The following is a 14881-nucleotide window of genomic DNA, read 5'->3' on the forward strand; positions in this document are numbered from 1 at the left end:
AGGGCAATGAATGCGGATTGCGCTCCAAAGTGCGCTACAGTTTCTGGCATTTTCGTGTGAAGAAGGGGCGTGTGGCATGTCTCTGTGGGAAATGAGACGTTGATCTTGTGGGTTAAGAACAGAATAATATTCGGCAACGTCTCACATGCACTATAGGGTTAAATAGAATGACTGTGGAATGGAATGGAATGGGAACAGGGAAACTGCTAGAGGTAATGAGACTGTTTTGAATAAGAGAGTGCCGGAGAGAGATCCCCGATAATGAAGAGCAGGAATGGATGCCCGTACAGATTCTTTTGAGATACACTGTGTTCCTCCCAGACTCACGGCAGAGATGGAGACAAAGCGCACGACAGCGGCAATCTTAAATGAAATTGGAATTGGAATGATTTGGTTTTGCTACGATTTTCACTCAGCTCTCTGAGCTCTCTGCTCTGCTCCCCCACCTCCCAGGTAAAAAGTGTAAATAGGGGTGCCATAGCCATTAGAAAATGTTGCGACGAGCTCTCCTGAGAGCCGCATCAGCCCTTGCTTGGGGGTGATATCCGACATGCGACGATCCCTCGCCACAAACCCATTCCCAGAGCTAAGCAGAGATTTTCTCTCGGAACGATTTAATCACAGCTTTATTTTAAGGGTTTTCTCTTCCTCGATAAAAGATATATGTATTCCAATCAAAGATGTTAATATAGCGAATTTTTAGCTGAAGCTACTTTTCAACTGAAATTCCTAAATTCTTTTTCAATTTGGATTATATTCATAATCCGTTTTCTAGGATTCCCATAAGCGAGAGGTGCTCCAGGGGTTTTAATGAGTCCTCCTATTTTTCGTTGGCTCTCTGAATTTTTCATTTCACATTTTGCATTCCATTAAAGTTGTTCGCCAAAAACGCACACATTGCTTGGACGATGTCATGAACGATCGCTTCGCACAGCACAGCACAGGCTTTCGGCTCTCGTCGTAAACACTAAACAACAATATCCATGAATATTTATCCTTGGGCATATAATTATCTGCCACGCACCTCCACACTCACCCACACGCAGACAGACATACACCGGCAAAGATACACGGCCTAGAAGACTTAAGAATAAACAATTCCCAGTGGGGCATAGGGGGCAACAGGGGCATGGGGCATGGGGCATAGTCGAGCACTTAGTTAGGGCTAAAAGTGCCCCATTGTTTCCACACACATTCGTTCTCTCTGTCTCTCTATGTGTGTGTGTGTGTGTGTGTGTGTGTCTTAAATTGCTTGGAATTTATGCATCCTGTCTGTGTCGGTGGAAAAAGGGCAGGACAGACGGAGCGTGGGAGAGGGAGGGATTTTCTTGGGTTATATCCTGGCGTCGGTCATAAGTCGAGCTCATTAGAAAACCGTTAGCACGCACACACACCGAACATAAACAATTTTCCCAGCATTTTCACACATTTTCCAGACTCTATTTTAAAGAAGAAAAGTGCAAAAACTCAGAAACAAAAATGAGCAGAAAAACAGCCAAATGGCTAAAAGCCAGCAGAAAACTTGAGATATTTTTCTTTGCCTTTATTTATGTCCATTTTTAATTGCAAGAAGCTGTGAAAAACGAAATAAAATAAAGAGGAAAGTGGTGGTCCGAATGGGGAAAGTGAAAGACAGCATCTTCCATAACACGAGAGAGAGAGAGAGAGAGAGAAAGAGAAAAAAGGAGACTCCGTGGCGGAATTTAGGAAATTTAATTAAAGAATTTACCTAAAGCTGATAAATTTCAATTGCTTCGCTTTTCCTGGTTCAAGAGTACCTGTAGCCACATCCCCGGGGTCCTTTCGGTTGTCCTTCAGATGCTTGTTTTTGATGAGTGCAATTTGTGGGCAGTGCAAAGCGGAGTTTGAAAGCAAAACTTGGTCAATTAATTCAACAAGGGCAACTATAGGGCCAAACAGTAGGAAAAACAATTCCGATGATGAAGACCACTTGAAGGATACTTTTGTGTCCTACGACCAGGACTCCACTGCTCTGCTGCTGCTGCTGGTGGCATCGTTTCCTGTTGCGCATTGCGGACACAACACATGCTGTGCAAAGGAGGAAGGACAGGGACTCGGTCTCGGACTCTCTCTCTGTTTGGGGCAGAGACAGAGACAAGTTTTTTGTGTAGCAAGCACCGACGTAGCCTGCGGTCCAGCCCGTCTGTCCATTGAATTTAATGCCCAAGCTTAACTTTTCAACCACCCCATCCATCCATCTGCCCCCGCTCCGGCCCTTGTCCAGTCACAGCCCCTCAATGATGGACGTACGTGCCATGCATGCCCAAGTCCATGCCCCACACGCACACACACACAGCTGCAGCTGTATATCATATTGCAACAGCAACAGCAACGAAAGCAAAATAAAAATAGTTTGTCTCTTTTGATTTCTCAATACATACACATACAGACATATATCTTTTTATCGAATCAAAAGGGATCTCCTGATAGCAAGTGCAGGGTTCAATTACTATTTTAATTCCAGTTTTTAGTTCTGTAACTGAAGAAAACCGAAACCTCAACCCACTCGATTCACTAGATTGATGGAAGTTTATAATCGCTTGCTCGCGATTAAAAACCTCCTGGACAGCTCTTTATTGGCAGAACATTTCTAATATTAACCCAGAACGAATTGCCCAGTAAAAGACCTCCTCTTTAAGGCACAAAGTGATAGGTCTTCTCAGCACTTTTTAACTATCCAGAGATTTGTTGCATTAAAATACTAAAAAGCTATTGAAGATGAATTTAAATTTAATTACAAATCCCAACACCATGAACACTTCTAAAAAGTCTATAATTTCGATTGATATTCAATATTCCACATTATTTTTCTTTTATCTAAATACTGATAAGCGTATTTTTGTACCTCAGAAATTTCATATATAAATACTAGATATGTATGTATGATATTTTACTTATAATATATTATTTTCCCAAAAAATAGTTTAGAAAATCTATTGATTTCTATTGAAAATAAAATGACCAAAAAAAAAGTTTCTATCCTTCCATTTTCTTTCCAACTAAATGAAAATATTCTTTTAATTGAAAAGAGCCTTTGTGCGTGATACCTCGTATTTATTTGTGCATTTTTCAAGGATTTTCCTGCCATTCAATTATTATTTAATCAAAGCTATCATGTACGTGCAGTCCAAGAGGCATTTGAAGTGTTCCTTTTCCATTCCATATAAATAATTCAAGCAAAAGATTTATTTGCTGAACAAATCTGAAATGTAATTTCCTTGCAATTTTTGGGGGAATTTTGCTCACTAAATATTTAAGATATCCTGCTGCTGCTGTCCGAGGATGCAGGATGCTCAATTGCTGTATTAATTTGAGAGCAACTTTTAGCTGCAATTCGGAGACGATAAGCCCTCGAACAGACACCCACACACACACACACACACACACAAGCCAAATGACATTTGACAAGGGCTTAAGGGGGCGCAAAAGCTTTAAAGGCCATGGCTCTCATTGTTGCTGCTGCTGCTCCCTATGCGTGAGTGTGTCGGGGGCGTGTAGTAGCCCCGCCCCTTTGGGCTATAAAAGTTAAGATGGATTTTATTGGCAAGAATTGAGGGGCGCACACACAAAACTTTATTGGCACATAATTTGTTGAGCGATAGATAGAGCAGAGAGGGAGAGAGAGAGAGAGCGGACTGGACCGGACCGGACAGGAGTCAGAGGCGTCTGGGGAGTGCTAAGCGAAGGGAAAGCAGAAAAGCGATTCACAGCAGAATGGAAAGAGGAAATGCACAACAGAGCCGAAACCGATAAGCGGCTGAAACAACTGCAGCCGTCAGCCAATGCACCACAGCGGAAGTTGGGAAAGGAGAAACATACACAGAGAGAGAGAGAACCGAAAATCTGCTTCCGTCGAGCGTCCACTTAAGTAGGCAGCACTTTTTTCCTTTGTTTCTGGTGCCCATTAGACCCACAGGAAACGGGTATATTCATAGTACGGGTGGAAGGAACCGAAGACCGAGGACCGAAGGACAAAGCATTAAGCCGCAACAATTTCGTTTATCCTCCTTGGAAGAGAAGAGAATACACACTTACTTAAGGGAAAAGCGTAAAAGCATATGCTCTCTAAAATCGAGATAAGCAAAAATAATGTCGTTGCTTCTCTTGCCTTTTGCCCATAATATTACACAGTTAGTTTTGATTTTTCTACAAAAAAAACTGCAAGACAATATTATATGTACGAGTATATACATATTTATCCACTCCATGCTCAAACATTAATCTGATTTATGCACAATTCTTCTTTTTCAGCAAAGGCACAGTTTTGTACTGTGGGAGACAGAGGGCTAAAGTGTGGATTCCGATCATGTAGAATGTAATTAATGCAATGTATTGCATGTATCCAAGTAGAATTCTATGTATGTAGATGTGTAGATGTAGAATCTGTGGATCATGTGGAATGTACAATTTAATTAAGAACTTCAATCGAAGTATAATTCTATGTGGAATGGAATAAAATAAATAAATTAAATAAATTAATCAACAACAAATATATATATATATTCTTTTCAACCAATATACGTATTTACATGTATAAAAAAGGGGTACTCCAAAATCGGTACATCAACAACAGTGATTCTGCTTGCTTTTTGACTCAAACTTCAGTCTTTCAATGGAAACCCGAACTACAGTACTCGAACTCTTCGATCGAGAACGTGGGGGCCCAGCAAAAGCAAGGAATGGACGCATGAAAAGAAAAACAAACGAATGCTGGACAAATGAGCTCAATTTTCATTCAAAAATGGTAGAAAACGGTACGAAGCACCCTTTCCTGGCGAATGCAAATACACAAATTGCAACATTTTGGGGCGGCACACCACCGAACTTAAGAGGAAAAAAAAACAGGAATTAGTCGTGACCACGCTAAAAGCCTATGCTGCGTGTAATTTTCGCCATTTGGACCAGGTCTCAAAATCCCTTCAACCCAAAACAAAGACCATTAAAAACGGGGCCAAAACAATTCTAAAAGGGAGAGCTGAAAAGAGTGGGAAGAGAGCGGTAAAAGGGCAGAGGAATATACCTAAGAGGAGAAGCTTTGCCAAAACCATCAACGAGTCCAAAAAACAGAGGCGTAAAAACAGCGACAAAGTCTCCACGGACTTGCCAACAAAATGGCTTAGCTAATGACAATTTAAGGATTTTCTGATTTTGTTATTAGCATAAATTTACTCGCAGTCTGTTAAATGGGAAAAGGGAAAAGGGATAGGTGGAAAAACTGGCTACTAAAGTGTCCTTACCGACCAACAGTAAACTCTTTTCCCAGTCTCTCATTCACGCAAATCTTTCGCAAATCTCAATGCCACAGTAACAAAACGAAATTTTCTGGATACTCGTATAAGTGTTATGTGTCGACGCTGGAAATACCCTAGTTCGGATTCGTCGTTCGCTTATGAGAAATTTTTACCGCTTATCAACATCATTCGAATGAAACATATGGGAGTGGAATGGCATGGAATGGAACAGAAGCTTTCCTTTTCCTATTGTACAATCGATGTACTCCTTGAGATATTGAAACCCTCCAAATAGAGTATTGGCACTACCCCCCATAAGAAGAGTATAGGAACATGCATATACAAAGGCGAAAACATAAATGTCCCGAGTTGTTTTTTGCACATACATAAACCTTAATGTGAAAAATATGTGCGTGTGTGTGCGGTTTCCTTTCCTTTCTTTTTATTTTATTTTTTCCCTTTTTCAAAAATATATATAAAATATATATGCATATGTGTATGTACATTCATACAACACCTTGGTGACATATGCCAACTTACGACAATGACATGCGAAACATCAGCAGCGAGAGCCACAGAACCCGCAAGACCCACAAAACCCACAGACCCAACGACACGTCGCGACGGAGCCCTGGAGGGGTGGTTAGGTCGCCTGTGGAGGCATCGCGCTGTGGGAAATGCTCGGAGAAGTGTGAATCACATAAGTGGGGGGTAGAGGGCCGAGAGCCGCAATCAGATATAAAACAATTTTCCAATATTTTGGTTAGAAGTGTTTTATGAATCGCAAGCAATTATCGAAGCAGATATAGAAGTACACACATATGTGTGTGTGTGTGTATAGATATCGTAGCAATTATCGAAACAATGATTTAATTATCGATGCAATTATTAAACGAGATATCGAAGAAAATATCAAAGGGAGTTATCGAAGTGTATGCGAATACAATAGAAGAATCTGATATATAATCGGAGCAGATATCGAAGTAATTATAAAATCAGAAGAAATCGAACAAAATTTCGATACAATAATCCAAGCAGACAACGATGGCATTATCTAGGTAATTATTGAAGTAGATATCGGAATAAATTATCAAAGAAGATATATGAAAGAAGTAATCGGAAATAATCTAAGCAATTATCGAAACAATCCACGGAGCAGATATCCAAGTAATTATCTAAGGAATCAAAAAAAATAGATATCGATGCAGCTATCAAAGTAGTCCAAAGCATTATCAAAGCGGATATCGAGGCAGATATCAGACTAAATATCGAATCAGACATTGATTAAATGTGTAAGATACCGAAAAAAGTTGGGCATTTATCCTCCCAAACATTTCCCATTGCTATGATGAGGATCTAGACAGTGACGTTATGTTGAAAACCGCAATTTTCAAGGTTAAAAGCGCGACTGGAGTCCGCATCTAAGATGAAGCACTTGCAAAGGAAAACTTCAAAGACACTTTTGTAAAAAGTATTATCTTCAAAATGTTCAAGAAAGGAATCATAAATGAAGGACAAAATATAGGGTCATTTTCTTCATGAATTGTGCATCAAAAATACTAATGTTGACTCTGAACACCAGGCCAACATCATGGGTAGAAAAACAAAGTTCAGAAGCGGTTAAACAACAGCAGATGGAATCTTTAAGCTGGCATCAATAGTCAATATAAAAATCGCGGAAAAAAAAGGTGACATATGTGCTTTTTTTGTAGATTTTTAAGCTGCCAAATATACAAACATCAGCGTCTAAGATTGTCAGCGAAACTTGTCGCAATGGTCAGAAATGTGTATGACAATACACGGAGCTCGGTGTGGACAGGTGATCATTTCGGCGTCAAACAAGGACGATCCACACGACCATCTGGAAGTAGGTCTAAACTAACGTAAGAGTTCTCCTATATGCCGATGACATAGACATTCTAGCGGACAGACCAAAAGCATTACAAGTGATGATCCGGAGACTGGAAAGTTATTGTACTCTATGGGGAGTGGAAGTTAATTAGGCCAAATCAGAAATAATGGTATTCCGGGGTGGAACAGCATGCGAAAAAGGGTTCTTCCAAGGAGTGCCTGTGAAGGTCGCCACGTAATTTAAATACCTTGAAGTTCTCTTAACGCCCACTATGAGCTTCAAAGAACACGTTGCAGCCAAAGAAAAAGGAGCTAAGGCAAGAAAAAACTCAGTGTGGAGTAGCTTCATGAATGGACGAACTGTAAGATTCAGCTCTAAATGGAACATATTCAAAGTCATCAGCAGAGCTATTCTTCGTTACGGTGCACGGACATTTAAGGGGCGTATAGTCACCCAACTACATCTTGGCGATCGATGCAAGGACACATAGACAGTTTAAATCTTCACTTAAAATATATATCGCGAGTTCTCTATGAGTACGAAGTATCTATGTGTATCCTAGCACGCCATATGATGGGAAAAGATTTAGATTGGATTTTAAGACTTAAAGCGGTGCTGCTTCAAAGCTGTAGTCTCACTCTCGATCTTAATGCAACACACTCACAATGGAACACAATTTGTTAGAACAGCACGAGCTGCAAATTACTCAGCATTCTTAAAAGGAACATCCAGGAACGGCAGATCAACATTGCTGGGTCAAGCAGTTGCAATCCCCATGCAAACCAGCCTACCATAAAATGGATTCTCAAAGCTAGAGGAGACCTGTTTTGTCTAAACAGCCCATTGAAAATGGTAAATTCAATGAAGAGGAAGTACTTGCAGTGCTAAATGGTAGTATGGGATGGAGCAATTTAAGAGACTACATCGAAAGGGCAATGATACGAGCATATAGGAGGCAAATAGTTACGGAAGATTTTTAAGATTGTGTTGTACTATTATTGTAATATATATTTATGAATATATTGGGATAGATTATTATGTTATTTGTTTGTACCAAAACTACTACTACTACATCTTCCATACATCAAAAGTTATTGCAACACTTTTTCAATCCTCTCCCGGTCATTGAGTCCCAAACATGTCATATATTTATGCTTTATATGAAGATTCCCTTGTCCCTATCGAAACCGTTAACAGTTCATTTCCATTAATCGCAAACACTTGATAGAAAAAACTCGTATCCCCATGACATTCACTGCTCCTAAGCAACATCTGTAGCCACTGCCTATAAAAAGAAAAGTCACACATAAAAGTGAAACACACCCAAAAAAATAAAAATAACAAAAAAAAATAAAAGAAGAAAAATCAGAAGCAAATGTTTACGATTTCAGGGCCATGTTTCCTGATTTTCCACACTTTCGCTGCTGCTGCCGGAGTGCGAGTATGTTGAGTGAGAGTGAATGCAGAGGAAAAGCTGGGATAAACCCTCATAAAACACACGGAAAAACGCCACTGGGTCTGGGGGAAAGCCCTGGGCTCTGGACAAAGCGAAAATCCTTGAAGTACAGCCGAAGTCTTAAATTTAGTTTGCTGACGATTGGTGTTTTCTTCGTTCATTTAGTGTTTGGGCAAAAAAGGCGTATCGGACCCAAGGCAGAGTGATTTTAATGATTTCAGGGATCAGTAAAGATTGAGGAGATCAATACTAGGCAAATCTAAGTGATTTGGTAAACTCTGTTCTAAAGATGTGATGATGATTTCACACAATGGTGCACTTATGACTCACAAAAACCATTCCTATCGGATAAATATTATCGTGGAATAGAGAAGACTTTGATGGTTTTTTCAGGCTAGAGGAGATATCCTGTGATTTTCATGCAGATCAAATTTAGGCATATCTAAACGAAGCCTTTCCTGATGTTCTTCCGCTGATTAAGGGGTATCCTTAAGCCCTCAGAAGAACCTTTAAGCCACCAACTTTTTGTTGTCAGATGCAAAATATGTCGCCTGGTAGAATGTACAGGAAAAATTTCTACTCCCTGGAATTCCCAGATGATAAATGCAATTCGTATAAATGTCACGCGGGCACCCAGGGAAGGGCAGGGCAGGGCAAAGCGGGGGGAAATGGGGCCTCAAGTGGGAGCCACTTTTCCCCGAGACACTCCCCTTATTCAAAATCGGGGACCCCGAAAACATTAGGCCAAAGTCATAAAACAAGAGGAGGGAAAACGCGATGTGTTTTTTTTTTGTCGTAGGCGTCCGAGAGGAAATAAAAATGTAAATGTAACCAGAGTCCAGCAAATGAAATTATAACAGCAATGGGGGCCCATAGGCCCATTGAAACTTTGGCTATACGCAAAAAAGGCGAGATGGCTAGGAGGGATAAATGGAGGAACTAAATGAATTGCGAGTGGTAATAAAATTGAGTGCAGCTGCCGAAACAAGAACGAAATAATACGAAAATCACCAAAATGAAAATGAAAACGAAAATGTTTGTCAAGCACGCCAATGCTGGGGGTCCAAATATTCCTCAATCTTGACCGCAATGCTGCCAAATGGTTGGGTCGTAAAGAGAACGAACCCCCCCAAACAGCCCCAACGAATCCCCCCCCCCCCCCCCCCCCTCAATCCTCCTCGCATCCCGAAACCAAGAAACCAAGAAACAAAAATCCCAAAGCCAAAAGTCGCAAATGAAAACGAAAATGAAATACATGCACATAATTTGAATAGGAACCGCAGTAGAGCGGGCAAAACTAAGGGAAAGCCATGAATATCCAAGGGGAAAAGCCAGGAAAATCTGGTCTAAAGCGTGCCCATCCAAGGTCAGCAAAATTGTTGGGACCAATTAGAAACTGAGGTTGGCTCTGCGGTCGGGCTCTGGGCTTTTCAATGGAATTGATTTGGTGCTAAAGTGCGAGTAACCAGTATGGGTAACTAATATAAATAATAAACAAAAGGAAGAGAGGGCTGAGAAAAGGCAAGGAAGTGAGGGTAGGGATGGAGATGGGATGAAGAGCTCCGAGGAGAATTCGTAAGCTTCGGAAAAGTCCCTAATCGCTCATGAGAATGAAACGAATGTATCCGTTCGCTTATGGGCTATTTGTACAGTGTACACAAATCAATTGTGGACGCATCTTCTGTGGAAGTGTTTCCAGTATTTTTTGCAGAATTATCTCTTCTATCTTCTGAGGAAGTATCTCAGTTAGGGTTAACTTCTGTGAAAGCTGCTCCTTTGGAAGTATCTCCTTTATCAGTATCTATCTTCATTGGAGCTATCTTCTGTTTAAGCATCTTGAGAAGCTTTAGAGCTATCTTTTGTAGAAGTACCACCCTTGGTAATTATTTAATCTTTGCAAGTATCTTCCGCAGAAGATCTTCTGATCTTATCTTCTGTAGAAGTATCCCTCTTCTCCATTCCTTTACATCTTTGGATGTCTCTCTTTTAAAGGTATCTCCTTTGCCTTTAATCCCATTGGAAGATCAGCTTTTCAAAGAAATTTTGTAAGAAATTTCCACCACATTTTATACATTTATTTACTCAAATAATATTATTCTTGCTCCTTGCCAGAGAGCGAATAAATGTCTTAAATAATTCAAAGAGGGGGAAGGCGAGTGCGAAAAATAATAACAAAAGATTAATAATAATAATCATTTCTTTCTTTTTTGCTTTTTTGTTTGTTCGCTGCATGCACATTCCTCTTGCTGGCACTCCAATGACCGCATCATCGAGGACCTCTGCCCCAATACTTTTGCGTTCCGAGAGGCTCCCCTTTTGCCACCCATTTGGTGGTCCTTTGGACGCATTTTGTTTGCTCTGGATGCCAAAGGACTTGACGGCGTCAAATTTATGGGGCTTGACTCTCGCTCTCTCGACTCTTGGCATTCCGCGCCAGAATGCAGCACCATTGTCAATATGCCCCAACAATCCCCAGTCCCAGCCCCCCCGCCCCTCCTCCACTCGCATCCCATCCCATATCCCCATTACCGACTGCCTTAAAAGCATTCCACAACATTTTTGGCGGGCGACAATTTTTAGTGCCAAAAATAGTACCATTGAAGAGAGCCAGAAATGCATAAAAATCAAACAACATAAAAAATAAATAAAAGCAGCGACAAATCACTTGAAGGATGTTTGATAGAGCGGGGCGTAAGAGGAGGTCCTTGAAGTCCTCCATGCCTCCTCACTAATTAGTTTACAGATGGGGCGCGGAAACGAAGGAGGAAGCAGAAACCGCAAGAACAAGGGAGAGAAATGAAAGAGAAAACATAAAAATAAAATAAAAATTGCAGAGACTTTGCGAAATACCCTTGCAAAGAGAATATTTTTAGTAATAGATCTAGAGATCTATGATAAATCTCCCAATTTAGCTTTAAAACCATTATATGGTCTCTAATTGTGAAGTTTTTGGTATTATTATCTGGTGATAATTAATTTCATAAATTTTTTATCAAGGCACTTAATTAATACACATTTTTAGTCGAATTTTGTATAGCACTGAACTCTATAAAGACTGTCTTCCTGATTGATACACAAAATATGGATTCTCTAAAAGAGAACAGCGATCATTTGAACATGATCTACGAAAGATGAGCTGAATATTAAGGTATCGAAAGAAGGTCTTTCTTTAGGATCAAAGATTAAAGAACGCATGAGTGTAACAAAGAGAATTAGAGGGTAGGGTAGATCCTGAGAGTGTATCCAAATTACAATTACATTCCTCTTGCCAGCAGAAAATACCAAAATACCCTCTGGTTAGGGCATGATAAATCAATGACAGATGATGGCTGGAGCAGACAGCAAACAGCATTCAAGAGTGCAACAGAGTTGGCAGAAGAGTAAGTGAATAGTACTAGATATATGTATGTACAATATATACATATATGTACATGTATAAGTACTATTTGCATGTTTAGTATTTAAAAAATTTCTCTCTCTCTCTCTCTCTCTGTCTCTCCCTCAGTTGATTCGTTTCTAAGATTGCTTGCCCCAAAGTGCTGCGCAAAAAATGAAGAATGCAGCGGATGAACAATTTAGTTTAGTTTCTCCCACTCCACACTTTGGAAAATAAGGAAAATTTTCTTTATGCTTATAGTATTTTAGTTTCTTTGCTGGCTGCCTGCTTTTGACTGTTTTACAAATTGAAAAACCAAATTAAACGCACAAAAACGTGCGAACATGGAAATTCAATTCACTGAAACCGCACACAAAAAAAGACGATTGCCACATTTCTGCTTTAATTTAATTAAAGAAGATGAAAGACATGTTGAACAAGGATTTAATGAATATAGTTTTCATCTCCAAAGCTTTATGTTTCTTAATTGAATGGCATTTAGTTCCTAAAAACCAAAAGAAAAATACTTTTCATTCTAGTAACCTAGTTTACTCCCCAAAATACCTAAGCCCAATTAAAATAGCTAGAGCCTTCCCGTGACAGGCCCACATGTTGTATGAATACTCTCCTCTCCTTGTCGTAAAAATTTGCATTTGCCTATGGGAATGCACATGTTTTAATTATGTAAATAAATCCTTTAGGGAATTTAGCTAGCAGGTAAATGTTAATTGTATTCTATTTACATCTTAAAGCCGATCAAAAACAACATTATGCTGCCTCTCCCTCCAATCCACATGGGCTCTGCTCTGCTCCTTCTTGAGGATTAGTCCAAGACTCGACTCTTGCTATAATTAGAGTTATATTACATATTGCATTTCTTGTCCAATGATTCGTACCAGTAGGTGTAGGGTTCATTATCTATCAAGGCCCATCAAATTCTAAGCAAATTGTAATGTAACATTCCCTTTATCTGATGATAAGTCTCTCAGAAATATCTGCGCGCCTCTAATACTCGTATACTATATTTATACAACGCCTCTCTTGCTCTAATCTTAATGATTTAATACTTACAAAACTATAGACCTCTCCCTCTATCTTATACATTGTAGGACTAAAAAACACCATACTCCTCTCGCTCTATTCTTGAAAATCAAAAGCTTAAAAAACTACGCAAATCTCGCTCTATCTTATAAGTTGTAGGCTCTAGAGTATAGGCTTTAACACTACACTCGCCTCGCTCTAACCTCGCTCCACGTTTTCTTCTAGGCACACAGCTACTCACCTTTCCGGGGGGAGAGATCTCTGTATTCACCGCAGTTTTCTTTCTAATTTCACAAGTAGTTGGTTTTGTTGAATTACAAATGTTTTAGCCAAAACTTTAGTTTTTAACTAACACACGTCCTACGGAGACGTCACAAAAGATCACATGAGAAAAAACCAGAGCAAAAAGTTAACATATTTTAACCGTTAAACACGGGGCGATTTGAAATCACATCTACCGTTATGGCGGGTATTTTTCGTATTGCGATTTCGCTCTTGTTGGTCCGTTCGGGTGCTCTTTGGTCCTGCTGTGTGGTGCGCTGCTTGCGCCGTTGGCAAGCGAACGCTGGCGTTGTCAATGCTGAACTGTTGGCTGCTACTTGTGGCATTCATCGTCCTCTGGATGCCAACGCAAAAAATAAGAAGAGCTGAACAAAAAAAAAAGAAAAGCAACCGACACACACGCATGGAAGAGGCGCCACAGCAGCAGGCAACAACAGAGGCAGAGAGCGGCGCCAGCACACGAGCAACAATGTGGATGTCGTGCCGTGGTCGTGGTCGTGTCGTGTCGTGTCATCCCCCTCTTTCGAGGGAGCCGATTCATTTCGTTGGATTCACTGGCGAATTCGCTGCCGCTGCAAAATTTGTCTGCTGGGTAATGGAAAAGCTCACTCTCGCTGCACACTTTGCTCCGAGCCAAATGCCGGCTTCAGAGCGAGAGCGAGCTAATGCTCACAGCTGCTCTCTTCCGCTCTCTGTGCTTTATTGGTGCATTGGCAAGCGTACCAATGAGCGTAGGGTGATGCAGGAGTTCGGTGGAACATTTGAGTACTTTAAAAACCACAACCTATGCATATATCAGAGCGCCCAAATTTGAAATAACATAATTTTCCACGTGCAGTCAGATGATAATAATTCCATATACTGCAATTCAAAGAAAAAAAAAAACAAAACTCTATATAGATGCAAGCCCTGATGTAGGGTTGGTTTCTCCTAGAGGTTCCCAAATTGATTCGAATTTCCTAGAAAGGATGCTCATCTGTTCAATTAAGACTTCAGTCGAATTGCACATTCGACATGATTTGGTTTGCCCCCCAGAGAGTCATATAATAATGACGTCAGACTGGAATCTCGCTGACGGAGAGCGCCACCCTACATCCTACAATTTCCAAAGTAGAATTGGCCACTCTTTGGCACAGTCCTGTCGAAAATTATTCACGCATTCTTTGGATTTGTTTGGTTTGTTTTTTTTTTGTTGTATTTTTTAATTAATTCATAATAAAAGTTTCTATTTTTCGGTTTTGTTGTTGTTGTTTTGTTTGTTTGTTTGTTTCGACGCTTAGCTAATATATTTATTATATATTATTTATATGTATATCTACAATAGTTATTAGCATTATCATTAATAAACTGCTTTTTTTATTAATTTAATTTTTGTTTAGGGCCATTCCCCCATTCTTATGTGGATTTGTGTGGTGGTTGTGTGTGTGGATTTTTTCGACAAGTTTTTCGATTTTTAAGATGAGAGAAAACCCCGATTAGTAGTATTCTCTTGTGACCGACTCCTGCCGGCGCCGCCCCACCCAATCCCTCCTCCCCTTTCGATTGCTTAAATAACCAAAAAAAAAAAAAAAAAGGAAATGTTTTTTTATAAATATGTATATATAGCGGAATATATATATATT

The 14881-nt window shown here is 40.0% G+C and overlaps 1 protein-coding gene across 1 annotated transcript in view; it reads right to left on the minus strand.

The window, feature by feature from the left end:
• Positions 1-13311, minus strand: part of LOC108164880 (dipeptidyl aminopeptidase-like protein 6) — a 119882-nt gene extending 106571 nt beyond the window's left edge. Inside the window, exon 1 of the mRNA XM_033388052.1 lies at positions 13219-13311. The gene's annotated coding sequence lies outside the window, so the exon portion shown is untranslated. The remainder of the gene's footprint in view (positions 1-13218) is intronic.
• Between the last annotated feature and the right edge of the window lie 1570 nt (positions 13312-14881).

The sequence above is a fragment of the Drosophila miranda genome, chromosome XL, assembly GCF_003369915.1.
Source record: "Drosophila miranda strain MSH22 chromosome XL, D.miranda_PacBio2.1, whole genome shotgun sequence".
Classification (NCBI taxonomy): domain Eukaryota; kingdom Metazoa; phylum Arthropoda; class Insecta; order Diptera; family Drosophilidae; genus Drosophila; species Drosophila miranda.